We start from the raw sequence: 7,500 nt of genomic DNA, 5'->3' as shown, positions 1-7,500 counted from the left end.
GTTGCAATTATTTCATGGGACAGCGCCATGTTTTTGGTCAGCAAATCACGACTCTCGCCATTGCACCGCCTACTTTCAGAGCACTTCCAGCGACCAGAGACGACCAACGCCCGTGCCTGGCAAACGAAATACAAACAATAAACCGAATACTAATAATAGATTCATCAAACATGAGGCAACAGAGAGTGAAAGAGAAAAAAAAGGGAATGAAACATCAGCCAGCTCCCAACGTCAGACGCCATCTGCTACACATAACTATTCCTCACTTAGGAAACGCCATTTTCCCTCCTAAGACTTTTGGGGACAATTCTTCCGGCGGGGTTTCCTGAAAAGAGGGAAATTAATTCCACTCTGAGTCAATATTTGCATCCCATCACTTTTCAGGTTGAGTCTTTTCGTTCTTTATTTCGTAAATTGGATTCCAGATTACACGAAGAATATTTGACTGTCGCCGACTTCCATTTACATACATGTGATGCGATGCTCGGCTTTTTAAGTTAGCGAAACGTTAAGAGATGGAGAGTTTTGAGGGGCAGGTCGCGGGAGCATGACAGTGCAAAGAGAGCCCCGTTATAAAACCTTACGTTGAGTTTCGCTACACTTTGATGGAGCAAAAGACTTTTCGTTCGCCGGGGGAAAAGTTTCGGTGTATACCTTACAGCTCTCTTGTTCACAAGCTATCAGCATTTGCATACCTTGATAACATTCTTTGATTTTTAAAAACGTTTATTTAATTTGTGTATTCCCGCCTCATTCGCTATCGGTCTTACTTTTCGTCTTTGCTCCGTCCTTGGCTATTGACTTTTGGCCGCTGTTTGTTCTTGAAGCGTTTTTACGTTTTTTTCCGCTGATATTATTCATAACAGTTATTCACGAACTTTGATTATGAAACGTAACATGAAAATGGTCTTAGGGATGACGCGAGCAAGAGCGAGAGAGAGCGAGCGTGCGTGAGAGAGAGAGAGAGAGAGAGAGAGAGAGAGAGAGAGAGAGAGAGAGAGAGAGAGAGAGAGAGAGAGAGAGAGAGAGAGAGAGAGAGGAGGGAGGAAGAGAGAGTGGGATATCAGCAAGGTAGACATAGAAAACGGCGCCGCATCTATCGAAAGGGCCAAAATTCGAATCAAATACGCTACAGACAACGTGGCAGATCAATCTCCTCCTCCGTCCTGAAGAAAGAGCCTGAAGTGAAACATCAAACATATGACCTTCTTTATTGGAGATACGAACTCTCTCCTCTTTTTTTTTCTATTCTCGAAGCAATATCAAAAGCCCGGGGAAGTCAAAGTCAAAGCGGTTTCAAAAAGCTACTTTGCCTTCTGAAAACCAAATCGGCCCCATCTTCATCAAACATCTTTCTCCCAATCTCCTTTTTTTTCCATTAATTATTTCTTCCCCCTTTTTTTCCCCTCTTTTCGCGAGGGCCTTCCCACAAAAGCCGTGTACCGACCTCCCCGGGCCACGTTCATTATTTTTCATCTGCAAAATTCTTGATGAGATTATGAGGTTAATTGTAGTTTCTGGAAAAAATCTTTTTCGACGTCAAAGGTTGGAACTGCCTTTTGGAAACCCTGAGGAAGACTCGGTGGGTTTTTTTTTTTTCTATTCTATCGTTGGCGAGCTGTAATTAGAGGCAACGTTACAGAATGGTTGTTATGTGAAAATATTCTGATAATGGTTTTCCCATGGATGAGGAAATGGGAGAGCCATGATTTTGGAAGAGGCGGGTGGATGGATAGACAGGAAGAGTTTTGGAAGAGGTGGCTAGATGGATAGACAGGAAGAGTTTTGGAAGAGGTGGGTAGATAGATAGACAGGAAGAGTTTTGGAAGAGGTGGCTAGATAGATCGACAGGAAGAGTTTTGGAAGAGGTGGGTAGATGGATAGACAGGAAGAGTTTTGGAAGAGGTGGCTAGATAGATAGACAGAAAGAGTTTTGGAAGAGGTGAGTAGATAGATAGACAGGAAGAGTTTTGGAAGAGGTGGCTAGATAGATAGACAGAAAGAGTTTTGGAAGAGGTGGCTAGATAGATAGACAGGAAGAGTTTTGGAAGAGGTGGCCAGATAGATAGACAGGAAGAGTTTTGGAAGAGGTGACTAGATAGATAGACAGGAAAAGTTTTGGAAGAGGTGGCTAGATGGATAGACAGGAAGAGTTTTGGAAGAGGTGGCTAGATAGATGGACAGTAAGGGTTTTGGAAGAGGTGGGTAGATAGATAGACAGGAAGAGTTTTGGAAGAGGTGGCTAGATAGATAGACAGGAAGAGTTTTGGAAGAGGTGGCTAGATAGATAGACAGGAAGAGTTTTGGAAGAGGTGGCTAGAGAGATAGACAGGAAGAGAGAGAGATAGAATGGCAAGTTCACGGAATAATAGAACGACGAGGTGATAGATTGATGGATAGGTAAACAGGTTGATGAATGGATAGATACATAGCACAGATAGATAGATAACTGGCAGGTTGGCAAACATGATATAAAAAATCATGTATACAGAATGCATAGTTGAACTTAAAAAAATATGTAAACGGAGAAATAGAAATAGATTGATGGATAAGGAAACAGGATGATGAACAGATAGACAGAAAGACAAACAGACCGACAGACAAATGACTGACATGTTAGCAAACACAAAATCAAAATAAACACATACAGAGTATACAGTCAAACAAACAAACAAAAAAGGAAATGTAGACGGAGAAAGAGAGATAAACACACAATTCTCACGCATTTTCACTCGGGATTTAAAAGCAAAATCAGAGAGCATAAACGTTTTTTTTTTTCTTTTTTTACGCTTGAATCATAATCCAACCGCGTCTTTTTTTCCCTCTCTCCCCCCCTCCCCTTCCCCTCACCCCCACCTCATTCCAGCGTTGTATAAAGCTGTCATAATTACAGCTTTAAGTGCTTTACAGCGGCATTTTCAGCACGTGGGGTGATTTTCACTGTCAGGCTTGTCATTTATCAGCTGATTGATCCTAAATATGACTTTCATTTATACGATTACGGATTCAGAGACAACGATTTTAGTTTTGTTTGTTTGTTTGTTTGTTTTATCGTCTTTCTTTGGTTGGGAATTGAAGGCCGGCAGCGCTGTGGTATTATTGGTAAAAAAACTATAAAGATAATGTATGATGTAGTAACAATAATTCGTAGCATAAATGTTGCATAAGATAATGGTGTTTGTAGTGATTTTAAAAATGGTTACTCTCATAACAATAATGATGATGAGGATGAAAATAATAATAATGATAACAACAATTATAACAATAATCGTTATTATTATTATTAACACCATTATAATTGTTATTGTTATTACTGTTATTATCATTATTATTATTATAATTAAAACGATAATAGTAATGATAATAGTCATGATAATGATGATAATAATAATGATAATGATAATAATAATAATAACAATAATGATAATATTGATGATGATAATAATCATGATAATAAATATGGTAATAATAATGCCATCGTTAAAATCATTATTATCAATATCATATCAACTGTTACTATTATCATCATTGTTGTTGGCGTTGTTATCATTATCATTATCACCAATATTAATATCACTATCATTCTTATCATCTTCACTGTTATTATTACTATACATGTCATTATTACTATTATTACCATTATTACTGTTACTATTATCAGCCGCATTATCATTACCATTATGGTCATTGCCATTGCCATTAGTAGTAGTATTACTATTATTATTGATATTATTGCGATTATCATTGCTGTTATTACTATTATCATCATTACTCTTAATATTATTTATCATTATCATTATTACTTCTTTATTATTATCATTACGTTTATTGTTATTATTAGCGTTATATTTACTATTTTTATTTCCATGATTATCATTAGTATAATTTTATCACCATTATAATTACTACTAGCAATGTTGTTTTTGCTGCTATTGGTGTTGATGTTTTTATTCTATTGTTTGTTATCGTTATCGTCGTTATGATTACTATTATTATCATTACTACTATTATTATTATTACTATTACCATTATTATAATTTTTATTTCTGCTATTATCATTATTATTGTAATTACTGTTGTTGTTATTTTATTATTACTATTATCATTGATATCGCTATCATCATACTGTTAATACTATGATCATTATAATTACTGTTAGTATTACCATAGTTACTATTGTTTATAGTTATTATTTTTATCATTATTGTTATTATTGGTATTATTATTATTATTATTATTATTATTATTATTATTATTATTATTATTATTATTATTATTATTATTATTGATGTTATTATTATTATTATTATCATTAATATTATCGTTATTATCAATGATATTATTATTATTATTATTATTATTATTATTATTATCATTATTATTATCAGTATTATTATTATCATTATTATTGATACTATTATCCTCATCATCATTATTATTATTATCGTTATCATTATTATTGTTGTTATTATTATTATCACTATTATCTTTATCATAATTCTAGTTCTATCATTATTATTATTACTGCCACCATCATTAGTTTTCTTATTATTACTATCATTATTATTATCTTCATTATCATATTTAGTACCACTATTATTATTGATGTTATCAGTATTAATGATATCATTATCATTATCATTGTTAACATTATCATTGTAAAAATGCTAATGATGATTAATATCATTATCATTACTATTGTTATTTATATTACTATTATTATTATTATTATTATTGTTATGATTATTATTATTAATATCGTTATTATTATGATGATTGTGGATATTATTGATATTATTATTATTGTTATTAATGTAATTATTATTATTATCATCTTTATTCTTGTTACCATTAATATTTTGATCATCCTTATCATTATTACTAGTATACTGATTATTAGTTTTATCATTATCATCATGACAATTATAATGTTATCATGATGATAAAATATATTGTAATAATGATAATGCTCAAAATAATAATGATAATAATAGCAATAATGGTAATGATGATAATAATGATGATGATAATGATAATAATAATAATGATAATAATAATGATAATAATAATAATGATAATATTAATAATAATAATGATAATAATAATGATAATAACAACGATAATAATAATAATAATAATAATAATAATAATAATAATAATAATAATAATAATAATAATAATAATAATGATGATGATAATATTAATGATAATAATAGTAGTAGTAGTAGTAGTAGTAGTAGTTGTAATAATGATGATATTGATAGCAATAATAACAACAAAAACAAAAACAAAAGCAATAACAATAATGATAATAATAATAATGATAATAATAATGATGATAATAGCAATAATGATAATAATGACAAAAATTATGATAATGATAATGACAATGAAATGATAATGATAATGATAATGATGATAATGATCATAATGATCATAATAATGAGAGTAAAAGTGATGATAGTAAAAACAATAACATCAATAGCAACAACAACAGCAAATACAATAATAATAACAATGACAGTAAAATACCAATAATGACAATAATAGCAATTATCATAATAGAAGACAGTAATGCATATTATAATATTGATACCGATAACGACAATAACAGCAACAACAACAATGATAAAGACAATATTAGTAACAATAAAAATTATGTTAATAATAATAATAATGCAAAACTAATAGTATTGATAACAAAAGTAATAGTAACAACAATTATAATGATGATGATAATAGTAATGATGATAATGATACTACTACCACTACTACTAATAGCAAAAATCCTCCTCATCATCATCGAAAAATCAAATGAATAAATAAACAGTAATAATGATAATAACACAAAGACAAGAACAATAATGATAATAATGTTGGTAATGAAAATAATAATAATGATAACAATGGTAATGATAATGATAATGATGATGATTATGATAGTAATTATCATTATCATTAATATCACGATAATGATGATAATAACAATACTAATGTCAATAACGACGATAACAATAACAATAATAATGATAATAAAAATTATAGTAAGGACGATATTAATGGTAATATTACAATAAAGACCAGAATGATGAAAATGATAGTAATGGTAATGATATTGAAAATATCAACAGTAACGATGATAGTAATAGGAATAAGAACAATATTCTCTATAACCCTTACTACTACTACCACTGCTATTATCGTCAATATCATTATCATATTTATTATAACAATCATAACTTAAATCAACAATATCAATACCATTGTTAGTGTCATAATTCTATCATAATCGCATTTGCTTTTATTATCAATATCACTTTTATTACCATCACTATTATTATAATTGTTACTATCATTAATGTTATCATTATTATTATCATCATTATGGTAATTATCTTTGTCATTATTATTGTTTTCATTATCATTATTATCATTTTTGATTTGGTTATTATCATTGTTTTTATTATTGTTGTTTTATTACTAGAATTATTATTAATATCATTACTATTATCATTATCATCATTATGATTATTGTCGCTATCATTATCATCATTATTATCATTATCCTTACAATTATAAATGGAATTACAACTTTCAGTATTAGTATTAATAGTATTATTATCATTATTATTACTGTTATCACCTTCATCCCCAATATCATTATCTATTTTTTTTCACTTCAATTATCATTACCAGTATTTTATTATCATTATTGTTATTATAATCATTATTATTATCATTATGATTATCATCATAATTACCATAATTGTTATTACTGTTATTATCATTATCATCATTGTTACCATCATCATTATTGTCATCATCGTAAATTTTTATTACATTTGCTATTAGTATCATTAATATCATCATCATCAATATTATCAATATTATTATTATCATTACTATTATTCTCATTGTTACTATTGTTGTTATTGTTATTATTATTAGCAGTATTACTGTTATTACGATCTTTTTATTATTTTAGCAATTATCATTATCCTGTTTACTACCATTATTCTTGTTGATTTTCTTATTCTCATTCTTGTTCTTATTCTTTAATAACGATAGTGATGATAGTAGTATTAGTAATATTACTACTAATAAATGATGATAATAACAATAATAATGATAATAGTAATAACAACAGTACTGATAATTCCAATGATACCCTAATGATGATAATCTCAACATAATCATAATAATAAAATAGACAAGAATTGAAAATGGATGAAACTGGAGAAGTGCCAGATAAATGGAATCAGTCTAGAAGCATCAATCAAGTCAAAGGTGAGCGATAAACAATCATTTCTTAATCAAGCAAGCAGACCCCGTGGTGAGTCATGCATGATTTGGGTCGTCCTTGCATGCCGTCAAAGAACGACCTTCACCTACAGTGGGTCTTCTCTCTTCCCCCTAACATTATGTTCTTCTTTATCTTATATGTTCCTCTCTCCTCTCCCTTCGCTTCCTTTGCTGTCTGTCTCCTCTCCCTTCACTTCC

At 29.6% G+C, this 7,500-nt stretch overlaps 1 long non-coding RNA gene across 1 annotated transcript in view; it reads right to left on the bottom strand.

The window, feature by feature from the left end:
• The window catches only part of LOC138866772 (uncharacterized), a 38,867-nt gene that overhangs the window by 6,536 nt on the left and 24,831 nt on the right, over positions 1–7,500 (bottom strand). The window lies entirely within an intron of this gene.

The sequence above is a fragment of the Penaeus vannamei genome, chromosome 27 (genome assembly GCF_042767895.1).
Source record: "Penaeus vannamei isolate JL-2024 chromosome 27, ASM4276789v1, whole genome shotgun sequence".
NCBI classification, from domain to species: Eukaryota; Metazoa; Arthropoda; class Malacostraca; order Decapoda; family Penaeidae; genus Penaeus; species Penaeus vannamei.
Note: the sequence above shows the minus strand (reverse complement) of the source record. Positions and strands in the feature narration are given on the sequence as shown.